General features: G+C 44.3%; 1 long non-coding RNA gene across 1 annotated transcript; it reads right to left on the reverse strand.

The window, feature by feature from the left end:
- Nucleotides 1–6,574: 6,574 nt before the first annotated feature.
- LOC127021025 (uncharacterized) lies at nucleotides 6,575–15,830 on the reverse strand. Its single transcript, XR_007767151.1, has 3 exons — nucleotides 15,703–15,830; nucleotides 15,234–15,478; nucleotides 6,575–6,655 (listed from the first exon to the last, which is right to left on the reverse strand). It is a non-coding gene; the product is annotated as an uncharacterized LOC127021025 (long non-coding RNA).

Genomic DNA, 15,830 nt, shown 5'->3' on the forward strand with positions numbered 1-15,830 from the left:
TTCTCAAACTGCCTGTTAATTATGGCATTCAACCCTTGCAGGCAGTTCTATTTTACATAAGTGCAATCTAGTTTCCAGCCATCAACTGAAGACTATAGCCTTTTGTCATAGCCAAACAAGACCATGCATTACCAAATTCCTTTCCGGAGTAAATCTATTGTCATTGGGTTTTTGGTTTTTTGGTGTTGTTTTTTGTTTGTTTGTTTGTTTGTTTGTTTTTAATCCTGACACTGCCAGGTAACATTCAAAAGAGACAGTTTACGCGCCACTACCTCTGGGAAGCTTGTCTGGCTGGTGCGCGAAGGCCTGCCAGCTCAGGTCCAGGGCAGCTACTTAGCTCAAACACGGCACTCTGCGGATGCGGCTGGGCTGTTGTGGCAGCCAGCCTGGCTCCAGAGCCCAGGTAACCTGTTGTCCACACCGTGGCTCTGACACCAGCAGCAAACTGCTAGTCCAGAGGAGCAGCTCTCACGCAGTGCCACGTCTGCGCTGCAGCCGCTGGCCTGGGCTGGGGACCGCTGGCAGGCACGGTGCAGAAAGCGCTGAGCTGGCTCCATGGGAGCTGGGGCGGGCTGAAGAGCAGGAGGCTGCCTGCTGTTTGGGGTGCCCGGCTCCGTCAGCCCGGGCAGCTGAGCTGTATTGCGCATCCTTTGAATTCTGAAACCCCCCAGCACATTCGGAAAGAGGGCTGGCCACAGCATGTGGTGCTGCGTCAGTCCATCGCTGGTCCTCAGCTGCTCTCTGGAGGTGTCTGCTGGGTTCACAGCACGTCTGGAGGACATCACATCATGCTGCGAAGCTTTTTCTTCTAGCTGCACAAACGCATTCTAGAACACACAGAGCAGGAGCAGATAAGGATCAGTCTCTTGCAGGTAACTGTAACAGCAGCAGGAAAAAGTGACATTTGTTTTGTACTTATCACTTTGACTAGCTGTAGTTATTATTGCTATTGTTAGTGCTACTATTGCAATATTACCTGAGGCTTCCCAGTCAGCGCTGAGCTTCATTGTATTCAGCACAAATGCACCCAAACCCCTCAAAAAAACTTACAGTTCAGAACGCAAGTGACTTACAATGCTGAAGAGGAGGGATAAAACCAAATGGATACAATTAGCTTAGGCACAACTTAGTCATCCTCTTCTTGGTATAATTGTAAAATGGACAAAGGTAGCGCCAACTAACCTCAAATGCCCTTCTAGCCATAATTAACTATATTGCATAATAATGGTGTCAGTTTAAACATTGTTTGAAACCGATGCTTTGCTCAAAATTACTGTACAGCCACACTTACATCTTACACAACAGACTAACACATAGCAGTGTCTTGACTTCCATTTTCTATTTCATTGTGTCATCTGTGCATAGGAAAAGCTCTTGACCAAAGAGGAGTCAGTGGTACAGTGGTAAATAAAAGTGGGTAGATTCATCTGTCTGTGGTATATAAGGAGCAGGTAAATACTAGCAGTGCCCAGAGTAGAAGTAGGTACAAAGGGAGTGCCCTATGCCTGCATTTACCCTTGACTACACCACTTAGGAGCGTTGCATAATTGATACAATTGAACCACATCAGTCCTTTATTTATAGAACATAATGAAATGGTTTTCAACATCCTGGATCATGCTGCATGGGTGACTGCCATGTATGCACCCAAGGAGAATAAATAAAAACATTTCCCTAAGGTATTATGTCTCTTCATCTTCTCTAGTTGCATCCAGGACTTTATTTTGAGAGCAGCTCTGTTAGGAGTGCAGCATATAATCCTGCTCTGCTATTGCACATGCTTCAGTCAGAGGAGAGCTACGGTGATGCTGCTCCACAACACTGGAGTTTCAAATTTCCCGTGTAGTACATAAACCGTTGTCATAGTTTGGTGGAGCTTAGGGTGTGCACATACCTAAACATACCACAGACTATTGAGCACGGTCCCCGCGTTGTACTTAAGTTAGTTGTTGTTCAAGCTCCATAGCCTGCATTTGACATAAATCTGGCTTACCTAGAAAGCATACGGGCTCAAGCTCAAAAAAAAAAAAAAAAAAAAAAAAAGCTGTGGCATTTGATAGCTGCTTTCAGTGATGGAAATGGAAGTGAGTCATGAAGCGGTCCCCTGATAAAGACAAATGACATAGATGATCTGAGCCCGCTGCTTGACCCACAGGCTCCCACACCAGCTTGTGACGGTTGCTCATTACTGAGTCTGACACTGTGACTGTGACCGTCATCCGAGGAAGACTCTGGTCTACAACAGAAGCACGAGCATCAGGTGGCACTGAGACAGGGTTACTGTAAAAGTTACATAAAATCAAACAAAGCACTGCTATTATTTTTTGTTGTTGTTGCTATTATTGGAAAAATGTGGATAATTTAGAAGCATTTCTCTTGCTGGATCATTTGTCCATCTTTATATGATGTTCTACTGTTGCTATTGCATCATTTGAATTTGGCCTTTATTTATGATGCTACATTGTTTTATGTATACACTTTATAATTAGAACTACTAATTGCAAGCTTGCTTACTGCCTTTAGTTGGCTTTTCCAGAGCATCACTTGCAGAAAGATCACAATTACTCAGTTCTTTTTAATTGCTCGGTGAGTATTTTCATAAACTGAAAAGAAACCAGGACTAGGTTTTTAACTTATCCTATTTCTAAGCTTTACACGGTGCCCATCTGGTGCATAGAAATGAACTGCACCAAAAATTGCATCTTTTCAAAAGCTGTTTAAGCTCTTTTCTCAAAAATCCTCTTTTTCTGAATAATAAAAAAAATTAATCACCACATCGACATACTGAGGGAGTCCCACACTAGCTGTTACTTTAGATTTTAATTGTTTTTTTGAGATGTCAAACTTTAGCCTAGACACATTGTCATATTCTTGATACATTTTGAACTGAAAAAAATCCATATTGGTTAATGGTTCTGCAAGAAGGAGCTAGTCATTTCCATGCACACGCTGCAAGCTTAGACACAATGCTCCCATTTTATCATTTGTTATTTCAACTTTGCTGATGATTCAGTGATGTTATTCCGCTGAAAAACTGGAGTAACGCAGCAGTGAATCAGGCTCATTGGCTCTGCATCTCACTATCTAAAATGAGGATCCACCTACAGGTAAAATACTATCATATTGCAAGTATCTCACAGACTGCAATCTGTTCTGGCTTGCCAGATCTTCATCGGGAAAGGATTGCATAGGTTCAAAATTAAAGCGCATGCTGACTGCATTTTAGTCAATGGGAATACTCGTGAACAAGATGAGCTGGTTTTGGCTTTTCTAATTACAAATCGCTCAAATCAAAAATAGCAGAGCATAGGGTTACTTTGTTGTTGTTGCTGATGTTTTCATTACCTGGCTGCCACGGATGGAGAAAGCAGTACCTCCGCCGCTTGGCCAAGAGGGCTGCGAGGCGCAGGGCCGGCACCCCGTTGGGGACCCGGCACGCAGCCTCGGCGCCGTGCAGAGGGATTGCTGGGTGTGCAGTGAGTTCAGGTCACTCTCCCATCACCACACACTGAGGCTGGTGACAGCTCCAAGGAGACACTTCTGAATATGTGTTCTTGCAGCAATGGGAGTTACATCAGACGCTACAGCTTTTCTGTTGGCAGCCATGAGCTCAGCTCCACCGTGTTACACTTCGGTAAACACTCAATAGCAAATAATGCTAGAAAGTGTATGTAAGTGTAATCAGCTTATTGGGTTTTCTTCCTTCAGTGTGATCATCTAATTATTAAATAGCCTCTATTCAAACTGCCAACTAACTTCCCCTTTCCCTTATATGTCATTCTTGTTTTGTTCCCTTCCCAAAGTCAGTCTTAAAGGGCATCTCATAGAAATGTGCATTCATCCAGTGCCTGCAGATGTAGCCCTCTCCCCCGTGCACAAACGCTGTACATTTACCTCTCGTGCACCCTGTGCTTAAACTGACTAATAAAAAAATGGATCCCAGTTATACGATGGTCCAGACAGTCTCAGCAGGAAACACAGCCAAATGTCTGTTGATTTGACGAACCACCATCACAGAGGACCTGAGCAATTAACTGAGCGTGTAATTTGGGGGGGTGGAGGGGATGATGAAGGTGAGCTGCCTTTAGCACGTTAACAGGCTGGGAGAGGGGCTCCAGTTTATGCCTAGCGATTGCACGGGGAACACAACTGGAAAAGCTCTTTTGTTTCCGCCACTTGGTAAGAACAGCACCTTGCATAGCATCTCTGCTGCTGCAAGCACTGAGCGAGGCCTCAGGCACGTTGCTTTGCCTGGCATGGCTCAGACCTCCACTCTGGAACTGCAGATGCAGCGCCCAGGCACTGCTCGCCCAGGTCACCCGGGGCTGAGCGTGCCAGGTGTGAGTGGTGTCACACAGGCTACATTCTTCAGGCTGACATCAACGCTGAGGAATCGCTGCTGGGTTTCACTGGGTTAGCACCAGCTTTTTCACCCCATTAAAGGCTTTGTCTTTGGGTCTTCAACCTGAAATCAACCCAGGAGTTAGCAGGTGAAGGTTGGTACTGTCTGCTGGTGTTGAGCTGGAAGGAGCTGATGGCATCAGGCTGCGGCGACAACTGGGTGACACCATGAAAAGAGTGCCAATTTGGTGGTGATCCCAGCAGAGGGGAAAGGGGGGGCGTGACCTGCCGCTCCCCTGCCAAAGGCACAGTCTCTGTGGCAAGGTTTGGCTGCAGCAGATGGGAGATAAGTGCCGTGTCTAATTGCACTGCACGGCTTTCAGGAGTGGAGTGATGGCTTCATTCTGCAGTGACACCCAGCCTCAACCAGCACTGAGCAATTGTCACTGTCAAAGAGACACCAGATGAACCCAGGAAAAGTGAAATGTCATGAGAGAAAATAAGAAACGAGCCAAAAAGGCAGAATCTTACAATAACACTAATGTAAACACTGGTCTGTTAAGAAATGTCAGCCTAGTTTTTATCTTGTAGCAGGGAGACTGTTTTTGAGAACCTAAGAAGAGTCAAATGAATTCATAAACCTCCGTACCAGGTGCAATCATTAGTCAGTAAATGAATTACACATAATTATCTGCTTTGTATTTAATTCACTTGGCTTCCAGTTTCTTACTTTTCATACAGTGAAACTCTCTATCTCTCTCACACAAACACACTCTCCATGAGCAAGGAGATTTTGGAGGGCTGCCATCATCCTGACTTATGAATCAGACTCCATGATTTGAATGATATTTATCTAAGCCTGCAAACAAAGAAGATGGCTATGTGTCCAATGAGAGAATAATTATTGTTATTATGTTTATAGAGCAACAAAGTCGGGAGTTAGGACCCCGGGGGAAAGGCGGCAGGAAGGGTGAGCTGGGCAGAGGCAGGAGGCTGTAGGCAGTGTTTCAGTGCAGGCATGTGCCAGGGCCCTCGCAGGGTTCCCTGCCTGTGAGTCACCTCTGCCAGGAATCGCCCAGCGGCCAAGGCGGGCGGCCAGGTGATGCCTGCCTTGGCGGGGACGCTCGCCGGGAGCCGCGAGACCACCTCCCCAAGGGCTCTCGCTATGATACCAGGACAACACTGGGCCTGCAAGGGTTTTGGCAGCGGCTGAAGGGAGTTGGGGTTAGCTCAAAGCACCCCAGATGGCTCCGCCGCTGCGAGGCTGAGGATGGGGACGTGCCGGTCTGTGGGCAAGCCAGCCCTGGCTGCATTGGGTAGCAGCGTTGACAGGGCAGCCTCTTGCTTGCAGCAGACAGTGTGTGGTTTTTTCTTATACAGAAGCCAGCTGTACACTTACATCCACGATTACTTTAACTGAACTACAAAGAAAGGAAAAAAAAAATCCATAACAGAAAAAACTTGCTTTGCAAGTAACAGCTGCTGCCACAGCAGGTCGCTTAGAAATAAAAATGTCCCTTGAAATGACATTTGCGCTCACCCTGCTCCACAACTTCAGTGCAAGCTCGGGCAGAGGAGCCCTGCTCTGCCGCCTGGGAGAGCTTCAGACGCTGTGACAGTGGCAGTGCTGTGCGTGACCCAGGCTTGCTCCTGCCAGGTTAATGCTCTGTGCACTCAGAGAGGGCAGTGACAGAGGAGGTTCTACCTATCCTTTAGGACTGTCCGTAGCAGGCAATAAGTTTGGGATAACCAATAATTTGAAACTCGTGTTTCTAAAATACATCTGCCACTCTAAAGCCTCATCTTGGCCGGGGTTGCAAGAGTCACCTGAATTTAGAGGGCACTCCATGCCCTGCTAGGAAGGGGGCTGCAGACCTCTGATGTGTGGCTGTTGCCGAGGCATGTGCCGGCACAAAACTCACTCACATTTCTTCTTGGGCTCACGGAGACAGTCACCCATGTTCACGGCTGACTTCTGGTGTGTCTATGTAGAGTGGGCTGACGACTGACAGCTTTTCATCAGCTTGGTACTACCAAGCAACGGCCCTGGCCATCACAGCCATGGCTCTGGAGACCTTGGAGAAGGACGCCAGACTCTGGAAATGTTTTGATTTGCGGTTTAAGGACACAGCCAGCCGTGGTAATGGCAAGCGGCGCTCCTGTTGAGAAAGTTGGAAAAAGTGTCACTTACTTCCATTAACTCACCTTTAGGATGGTAAAGTTTGAGCCACCTTGCAACTATCTCTAATGATCTTTAGGTTAACAACATACAGCCAGGGAGACAGCAGGGGAAACAGCCAGATGAAGAGGTTACCTGGAAATAACAATGAATTTAGAATGAATCTTATGCAGGGAACAAGACATTCTGTTCTTGTTCTCCCAAGACCAGTGTGAAACACTTCCAAATTTTGTCCTTGTTATTGGAGGGGAGGCAAAACCAATAACCTGCATAATTATCAATGCTCCAAAAAATACCACTAAAAATGCAAGATAAATAACTTGATGTCCCTTCCACTCAACCCATTTTTACAAGCAAGTTTTATCTCACTAGATGTTTTAACTGATCCTTAAATCCATGTTAATATCCTAGGAAGAAACGTGGAAAGGCTTTGACTAAGGAAGAATTGCCAATGTAATGATAGGCAATGATGCTCTGGATCACAAAGCATTCTTTTGGGATTGTGCATTGAAGTGCTGTCTTTTTTAAACTGTAGTAAATCTTCCTTACTTAATTCCCTTTTCAGAACAACTTAAATTTTCTGGAGAAGGTTGATAGAAAACACCTATATGCCAACATTAACATCCCAGGGAAAAAAAGGGGTTTATATGAGAGCAATCAAAAATATTGCTGAGACGAGACTGGCCACAAGAAGAGACAATGTGGTTTTACGGACTTAATAAAGACTGGGAGTCCTGGATCAGGACTTTCTCAATCTCCCCAAACCGGCACATAGCCTCGAGAAAGCCAACCCACCTCTCAGTGCTTCAGTCTGCCTCGCTGTAGCAGCAATGAGGCACTGGCTGCCTCCCCGGTAGCCTGGGAGAACCAAAGGATGTTGCTCTGGTTACCTGAACTCACAGCACTTCTTAGCCCGTATTTACCCTTGAAAATTGCTGCTTCTGTTGAAGATTACTTTAGAATGGAAACAGACCTTTGTGCAGACCCAAAGCATGTTTGTTTGTTTGTCTATCTATCAGTTTGTTTGTTTATCAGTTGATCTAATAAAAATATTACTGCTCCCCACCAATTTGGTCTATAAGGCATTTTAAGATCCTTGAATGGAGGAAGCAAACAAAACCATACAGTGTATTACCAGGCAGGTAGAGAAATAGCTAAGCACAAGACTTCATAAATATTATTGTGCATACAGCAGTTCCTGCATCTCCCTCTCTCCCTCCCTGATACACAGAGGTTTTATATTATTACTACAGGAAAAAAACCCTAGATAGTAGCCACACTCATATGAAAAGCACTCCCCTGTTTACAGTCCCCGAGAAACAATGCCATGAACTATGGGCCCAATGAGAATGCCACAAATACTTCCCTCTGAGCTGGCTGACAGAAAACAGTCAAAAGAACAGGGCTATAAATTGCTGCTTCATTATAAATCACTGCATTTGGCACACCTGTTCCAGCACACCTTGGGGCTGTTGCTGGACATAATATGCCTTTAATGTTTTTATTTTTTTAATATTGCAACCCGGATGGCAGCTGGCTTTGCACACGTGAGCATGGTCATATTGTCACATGTACCACAAGACCACAGAGCAGTCATGCTCTTCACTGTCAGACCCAAGGAGGTTTCTGAAAAACGTTCTTCAGTTGCCTGGTCTTACTGAGAGCACATGGCAAGGCTCCGGCACTGTGCTGTGTAACACGGCTGTAGAGCCGGCACACATCCAAACATCGCAGAGCGCGAGCAAAGCAAGTTCAGGACTGTCTGCCCCTGTCTGGAGAGATGTATTTTTTCAGCACAGCACAAGCACTTAGAATCAGGTCCTTTTCCAGTGTGAACACTGCCTATTTTGGTGCAAGATCAGTATGGGAAAATATATTTCAAATTTGGAGAGAGGAATTTTTCCCAGTTTACAAACTGTTCAATGTTTACAAAGTTTTAAATTGCAGCCAGTAACAGAGTGCAGATTCAGCAGCAGAGATTTGAGTAAGCCTTACAGTTGCTGGACTTCTTGAGTTATATCAGTGAAGCTAGCCTAGTATTTTGCAGAATGATTAATAGCCTGTGCTTGTGGGAATTTTACTAATTTTTGGTGAAGTTACTCAAGTAATTTAGAATAGGAATATCGTTTACTAGCCCTGGGAAGATTACATCTCTGGGTCATGTTCACGTGTGCTTTGGAAGGCTTAGAAGGGGACAGGGAGAAGGAATGGAAAGAACCACCTCCTCCTCTGGATCACAAATCACACCTGCTTGTACCTGAAAGACCATAAACTTGTCTGTTTGCAGAGTACTGGCATGTCGCCTGGGAACTTCCATTAAAAGATGTAGTTCTACTGCACTGCACCTCTCAGTGTCAAAGGTGGCATCTTTAGCATGCAAAGGAAAGCTTTAAGGTCCTGTCTGTGGTAAAAAGAAAAATCCCTGATTAATCTGACAGAAGATTCAGCGTTGCCTTCCTGTGGGGCTGTTGGGGTATTTTCTCCAGTGATGTTGCAGCGTGCTCTGGCTCCCAGCTTTTATGTTATTCCATTTTGTCTTATTGCACAAGCCTTGCTCTAGAATGAATGTATGAGTTCGTATTTTGGTGATGTGAAGCAATCTAGCCCTGACCTTGCCACGGTTCCTTACACACACATAAAGCATCCTCTGAAGCCAGGGAGAGTTTGCCTCTAAAAGCTAATGGCAGGACAGGTCACGTCCTTTACGTCCCAGGCAGGCAAGATCTGCCTGCGTGCCCATGACTCCCAGACCTTCCTAGCATCTTTCTGTCTGATGGGAGAATCATAACCTGGGCTCCCATGTACAGCTTTGTGGTGTGACTGGGCTCTGTAAATTCACGAAAATGAGTCCCCCCAGCACAACTAATGGGCACAGCTGTGAAACACAACCCTTCCTGAAGAACCCATTCCTGGCCCTGCCTCCTGCCGCCCCATGCCAAAGTAATGAACTAACCCCATTTACAATTGTTTTGCTTGACATATGGGTCCCAGATAGGGAGAAATAGCCAAAAGAAGGCAAATTTAACCCAATGTGGGAAAGTCCCTGCTGCACTGGGCGTGGGTATATACTGGTGAGCTTGGGTCTACAACAGGGAAAGGACAAAAAGCCAGAGAGGAGAAAAGCTGAGCTGAGAGGGAGGGGCAGAGGAAGATTTTGTGTGCGCCTGGGAAGGAAACAATGGGACAAGGGGAAGGAATTAAAAGAACCACATCCTTCTCTGCATCATAGCCCTGCAGTTTAAGTTACTCCCTCACACTGGACCAACCCATAGTGCCCTACTTCTAACATTGCTCCCCTGTGACTGCTGTGGTGAAGCTCCATCCCATTAGATGTGTCTCGACCAGGGACCATTAGGATAGCAATGCTCTTAGCACGTTAGATCAAGCCTCTGTCCTTCTTTCTGATGACATTTTGATGTGTGTCCCTCACTTGCTGGCCTATCCCAAGCCCCTACAATTAAGTTCCAGCCCCACAACCTCTGCTGAACATAAGCCAAAAGATGTTTCTCCCTTCCCTCCATCTCTGATCCCACAGCCAAGCCAACCCTGCCCCAGGCAGACTAGCTCTCTCCAAAGCTCCCCGCAAACCTTCAGTGAGGAGGTCCTTCCCACCCATCCCGCTTCCCTGCAATGCCTCTTGGGGAGGAGCTACACAAGGAAAGGACAAAAGCAAGATGTTTTTTCCTTGCACCGTCTTGCACCTATGTCCTCTCCTCTCATCTCTGGTTCCACTAAGTTTCTCAAGCTCATCGTCTCATTTGTGAATTGCTGCATGTCTCATTAATGACAATATTGGTGTTGTTCCATTATTGCTATATTCCATAATATTTGTAGTATTCATAGTATTCACCCTTGTGCACTCGTTATATGTTCAAAGCATTTACAACTATTTACTGCTTATTTCTCCCAAAAGCAGTGCAAGGGAAGTAGGGATGTCAGCACTAGCAGCCCCACTTAGCAGATGGACCAGTCAATACAGAGAGGATAAGAGTTATCAGCAGCAGCCTCAGCATGTGAGTGTCCAGCAGGAGGTCTTTTGGTCGGAACAACCCCGAAAGAGGTCTCCTCAATTTACTGTTCCCTTCAGATAAAAAACATGTCTGCAAGTGCCCTTTCAGTGGGTCACCTTAAGAGCTCTCAGCCATGTACAATAAGCAAAAATGGTTTAAAAAAAATGCATGTGTGTTTATAAACACACGCATATATGTATATACATATGCATGTATATATATATGTATATGCACATGTATATATGGATATACATGCCTATATATGGGTATACATACATATATACCCATGCAATGTATAATGTATATCTAAGGTAGAACTGCAAAGATATAATAACATAATGTATATTATATTGTAGATAGTCTATATATCATATACATTATATATTATAATATATATACATCCCTATGAGATACAATCAGGTTTCATTTTGCTTCAATAAGCCTTTGACTATGGTGAAGGTATCCATCTGAACATTTGAGGTTCCCTGTTTGGAGGGTGAACTACAAATGTCCAACTTCCCTGTCTCCAGAGAGCAGAGGAGATTCATCCCTTCCTCGTAGCACCTGTGAGAGCATTGGGTTGACATTCAGCAGGAGAAGCCTAAAACAACCTGAACACCACCATCCTCTCAGCTCTCTAAGTCCTACGGCTCTGAGGTCACACCGTAATAAATAGCACTACTACCTGGAGAGCTTCTGTTGCTGAGAACAAGGCAAGTACAAGGGGACAGGTTACACACTTGGAAGTGTACAGAGTCCTTCAGGATTTATTTGTTCACTCCAAAGAGAAAGTGAGTCATGAGAAACCTTAAGGTGGAGCACTCAAAACAAGGAGTGTATAAATGATTAGCAAGGGAAGGTCAGCACTAGTCCTTCAAGTCTGAGCATGTCCCATTGTCGATGGTACATAAATAATACTAGTTGGATGCCTGTGGTTGCAGGAGAACAGCTATCACACTTCTAGTCTCTGACACGTCTCTGACTCACGTAATATCATCAGTGAGGCTGATCTCAGTTTTCTTAAAAAAAGGTAGTTAAGGTTACAGGAGTAAAGTGGTAAAAAATGGAACTCAATCAACAGACCCAGTTTCAAGTCAAAGCTGCAAGCTTGACAAAAGCCAAGCTTCTTTTTTTAAAAGCAAACCAAAACCCCTTTACTACATGGAGAGCCACATGTGGGGATGGGAGATGGACCTGAATTCCGCTTGCACTCATGGAGGAATGAAATTAATCATTTTGTCAGATAAAATCCGATTGCAGAATCTTTATTAGCACACTGATGCAAACAAAAGAAAGTATGCTGCCTGTTTTCTTCAGATCACAGGTTGAGTTTAGAGCATTTGCAGATAGGAAAAAAAATCAGTTGACTTCTTCAGTAAACAGGAATGGCTAGTGATTCACTTGGAGGTATCTGACAAGAACATTGAGATTTTTTTTTTTTTCTAAGGTAAACTCTTCTACACTATTGATTTTAAAGAAAATATTCTGTGGATAACACACCTAAGTACACGAAATATGTTATCCTTAAATCCACTGATACTTGTGGCATTGCATGATGTAGCATCTAACTACTGAGTACAGCTGTCCAAAGGCCGTAGGTTCTGGTATTTTCAGCAATATCAACTGTATCAGCTACGGGGGAATCCAGGCCATTGTTGTAGTTTATTATGCAGCTGTGACTGCTCTTAGGCATCTCTGACACCACATCTCTTGTAGAGCTACTGAGTACCTTTGGCACTGGTACTAAGCTTTTCTTCAGACACTCTCCAGTATATTTCTTATCATGGATTGAAGTTGGACAGGTGAGCTGCATTATAGACATGGAGCAACTCCTGAATGGTGCAGAGCAACAGAAGCTTCTGTGGAGTGGGAAAGCATACAATCATATACCTTTATCTGGTCTTACGCTAAAACATACATAGGTCATTTCACAGACATCTGCATCAGAAAGGACAGGCTGCACAGCATTGGGTGAAAAAGCAATTTTTTCAGCATATTTCTATTTAGAAATTCAAGAGCACAGTCCTACCACAACCCAGCAGTTAGAAGGAATGCCAGGAAAAGCTATATATATACATACAACAGACAACATAGTCATCGGTCTGCCTTTTCTCAGGGAGCTTATCTTGTGCATTTGTCTTTCACCTACAGTCAGTCTAAGACACTTTGATCCCTACATCCAAGCAGACATCTGGCTGAAAAAAAAAGGAGCCAAGAGACCACAGAGATGTGAAGCCAAGGCCAAGTGTTCTCAGGGAACTGTGGGGGATGAGGTAGATGGGGCACCCTGGACTGCTGGATGGAGGGGACCAGCTAGAACAAGGGTATGCTGAGCATGAAAGTGCTTGTGATTCAATGGCTCCTGTCCCAGCTGGAATAGGGCAGGTGACAACTGGGTGATGCCACTACAAAACCTGAATGTTGACTGGTGCCATCCCTGCCCCTCCTTGCTCTCAGGCAGTAGGTGGCAGGAATGGTGATGCTCCTGCCCTCTGACTCTTGAGGCAGGAGGCAAGAAGGATGTAGTTCCCATGTGTTTGGGTAAGGATCCTATTTGGGCCCATTTTCATGTGTGCACGCTTTCCAGTCTCAGTGCCATCTGACTTACTAGCACTTCCTTTGCAGCCACCACTTTCTGTCTGGGATAATTCTCAGCTCCTCTGGTGACACTACAGTGCGAGCAGAGTGTGCCTTGCTGGTGATTTACTGAACTGTAGAATTAAAATGCAATTTTTAATTTTAATGAAGTTTAACACTGTGCAGAACTGTACAAAGTTCAATGAAATAATTTTGCCTTTTTTTCCTGTCTACATACATCTATAGCTATGTGTCTTGTCTCAAAGTAATATATTTGTGGATGTGGTCCGTACATCCCTTTGATTTGAGAATCTTAAAACATTTTACAAACAAACATTATCCGTGGAGTAGAGAATCCTTACTCTGAACCATTCTTACCCCTCAGGATAGCTGAGATGCAGGGGAGACATATCTTCTTCTGCACAGCAGTTATATTTTTCAGGACCCCAAAAAATCTGACACTGAACTGGCCAAGAAAAGAGATGAGCCTCTTGCTTTGGTAACTGGATGTCAACTTCCCGCCTGTCAGACAGCTTTAATTAACACTTGACCTTGTCTGGTTTGCAGATTTATTTATCTTTTTGTTTTCTGATCAACAAAAATAATAGAAAAGATCTTTGAAAAACAATAGAGAAGATATCTGAAAAATGCCAATCATTGCACAAACGGGTGAAATCGGGAGAGAGAATTTGCTTTGTTTGCGTATGTGGGGAGTGGCAGAAGGAAGCAGCACCACTGAATGACTGCGATATCATCTTCAAGTTATAAGATCCTTTTCTAAGCCATTTCAACAAATGTTATATGCTGAGTTTGCCTCATCCTTCTCTAGCTTCTGCAATCACGTGGGTACTCACTTGTGCAGCAATAGTTAGGGGAAGGAGCCAAAATATCATTGCCTTGTTTAGATAGCTGAACTTCTGAAAAGCATAAAACCTAACCTGATTTGTAAGCGCTGGCTGTGGACTAGGCCCACATATGTACATTTTGCCTAGAACAGTATTTTTCTTGTGCATTTCTACAGGCACAGTGAGTGCTGAGATCGTGGGCATGCAGTTTACTCATGTAGAAATAAAGTAATGAAATGCAGCCTCTTGCCTGTTTTCTTCTTTGGGAGGTGCTACAGAGGGCTGCTGTTTTCAAAGCAATTGTCAGTGAAATTGTGTCTGCATTCTTTTGTGTGAAACAAAAGAATGAGACAAGACACAATAAGAGTTAAAAACTAATCAGAGGTTTGGCAGACGCTTTAGATCACAGAAAAATGTCTTGATCCACATACATTTAAATGAATAAATAACCAACTTAACCACTTAAGCAGTGTTATCATTCTTTGTCAGTGTGATCCTCATGCTTATGCAAAGTGTATGAATGCTTTTATGCAGAGCAGACCTCTATGTCAGAGAGAAGATTAGTGACTCACAGTTTCTTGCAATGAACTATACTGAAAAAGGATGTTTAAACCTGTAAGCTCAGAATTGCTCTGCCTTCATCACACAGGCACATTGCTATGACACGGCTGACTGGGAGCACAAACAACTGCTCAGAGAAATTCATAACAAAAACCATATATTTATTCCTTTTAAAAGACAGGAGGAATAACCCCCAAAGCTGACCAAGCTATTTCCTTCTGTCCCCTTTGTTATTTTCTAGTATCTCTGGGCCTGAGTCAAAACCACAGCTGTCCACCCAAGCCTTCCCACTGGCTTCTGTGGGGCTTGGATGGGGCTTACTTGTTATCAAGCTTTGGTGCTGACCTTAGTCTGCCATCTCATCTCCCAGGCTCCCAGGAATAGAGAAGAGCAGACCCCAAACAACGTGAGGAAAGAATTCAGGTTAAAGCTGCCTGGGACAGGTTTCAATATGTGTTTTGAGATAACCAGTAGTGAGACACGGCTTCAAAATCCAAATAAAGGAGTGATGTCTCGGCATGATATCACAGCATGTATTTGAAAAGCACCAAACACCATAAAACTGGAGGCTTTAGGCAGTGCTGCTGATTTAATAATAAAAAAATTAAAAATAGAACTGTGATTGAATTTGAAATTTGACCATATTTCTTGTTCTCTCAACTTTGCTGATATACATTACTGCTCCATATTTTTCTGGGAAAATAGGAAATAAGGACAAACCTTGAAGGTGTAGCTTTCTGCCTGGACTTGCAGCGCTTTAGGCAGCTGTCTTCAAGTGGCCCAGGCATAAATCTTCTGTCATCCAGAATGGCACAGAGGGCATCACAGTCATTCCCGGCTTGCTAGCAGAGCCTCAGCAAACTATTGCCATGCATTTGGGTCCTGGCCCAGGACACATCCTCTAAACATTGCTCCTTGCAAACCAGCAGCCTTCTATTCTCCTGTCATCTGTGTTCCCTCCTATTCTGTACAAAAAATGTGAAGTGCAAGGAAGAAAAAGTCAACAAGTCTTCCATTTATCCAATAAGACCTTGCATATGAGATGGAATAGCAGATGGCACCCAGGACAACATCAAAACACAGCTCTGCTTAAATACAGTGGGTTTTGACTAAAGAAGTAAAACCAGGAACTAGTAAAAATTAGAGGAATAAGGTACAGTTTAATAACCCACAATAAACAGCTACTAACCATGTGGTAGTGCAGAGGTTTCCATAAACCCATGAACTTTGCGAGGCTGCTGGGAACATCCAGTGCTATCTTCTCAGGTGAGAGAGCAGGAGGAAAGAAGGGATACTCCTCAATTCACCCCTTTATTC

The sequence above is a fragment of the Gymnogyps californianus genome, chromosome 12 (genome assembly GCF_018139145.2).
Source record: "Gymnogyps californianus isolate 813 chromosome 12, ASM1813914v2, whole genome shotgun sequence".
NCBI lineage: Eukaryota > Metazoa > Chordata > Aves > Accipitriformes > Cathartidae > Gymnogyps > Gymnogyps californianus.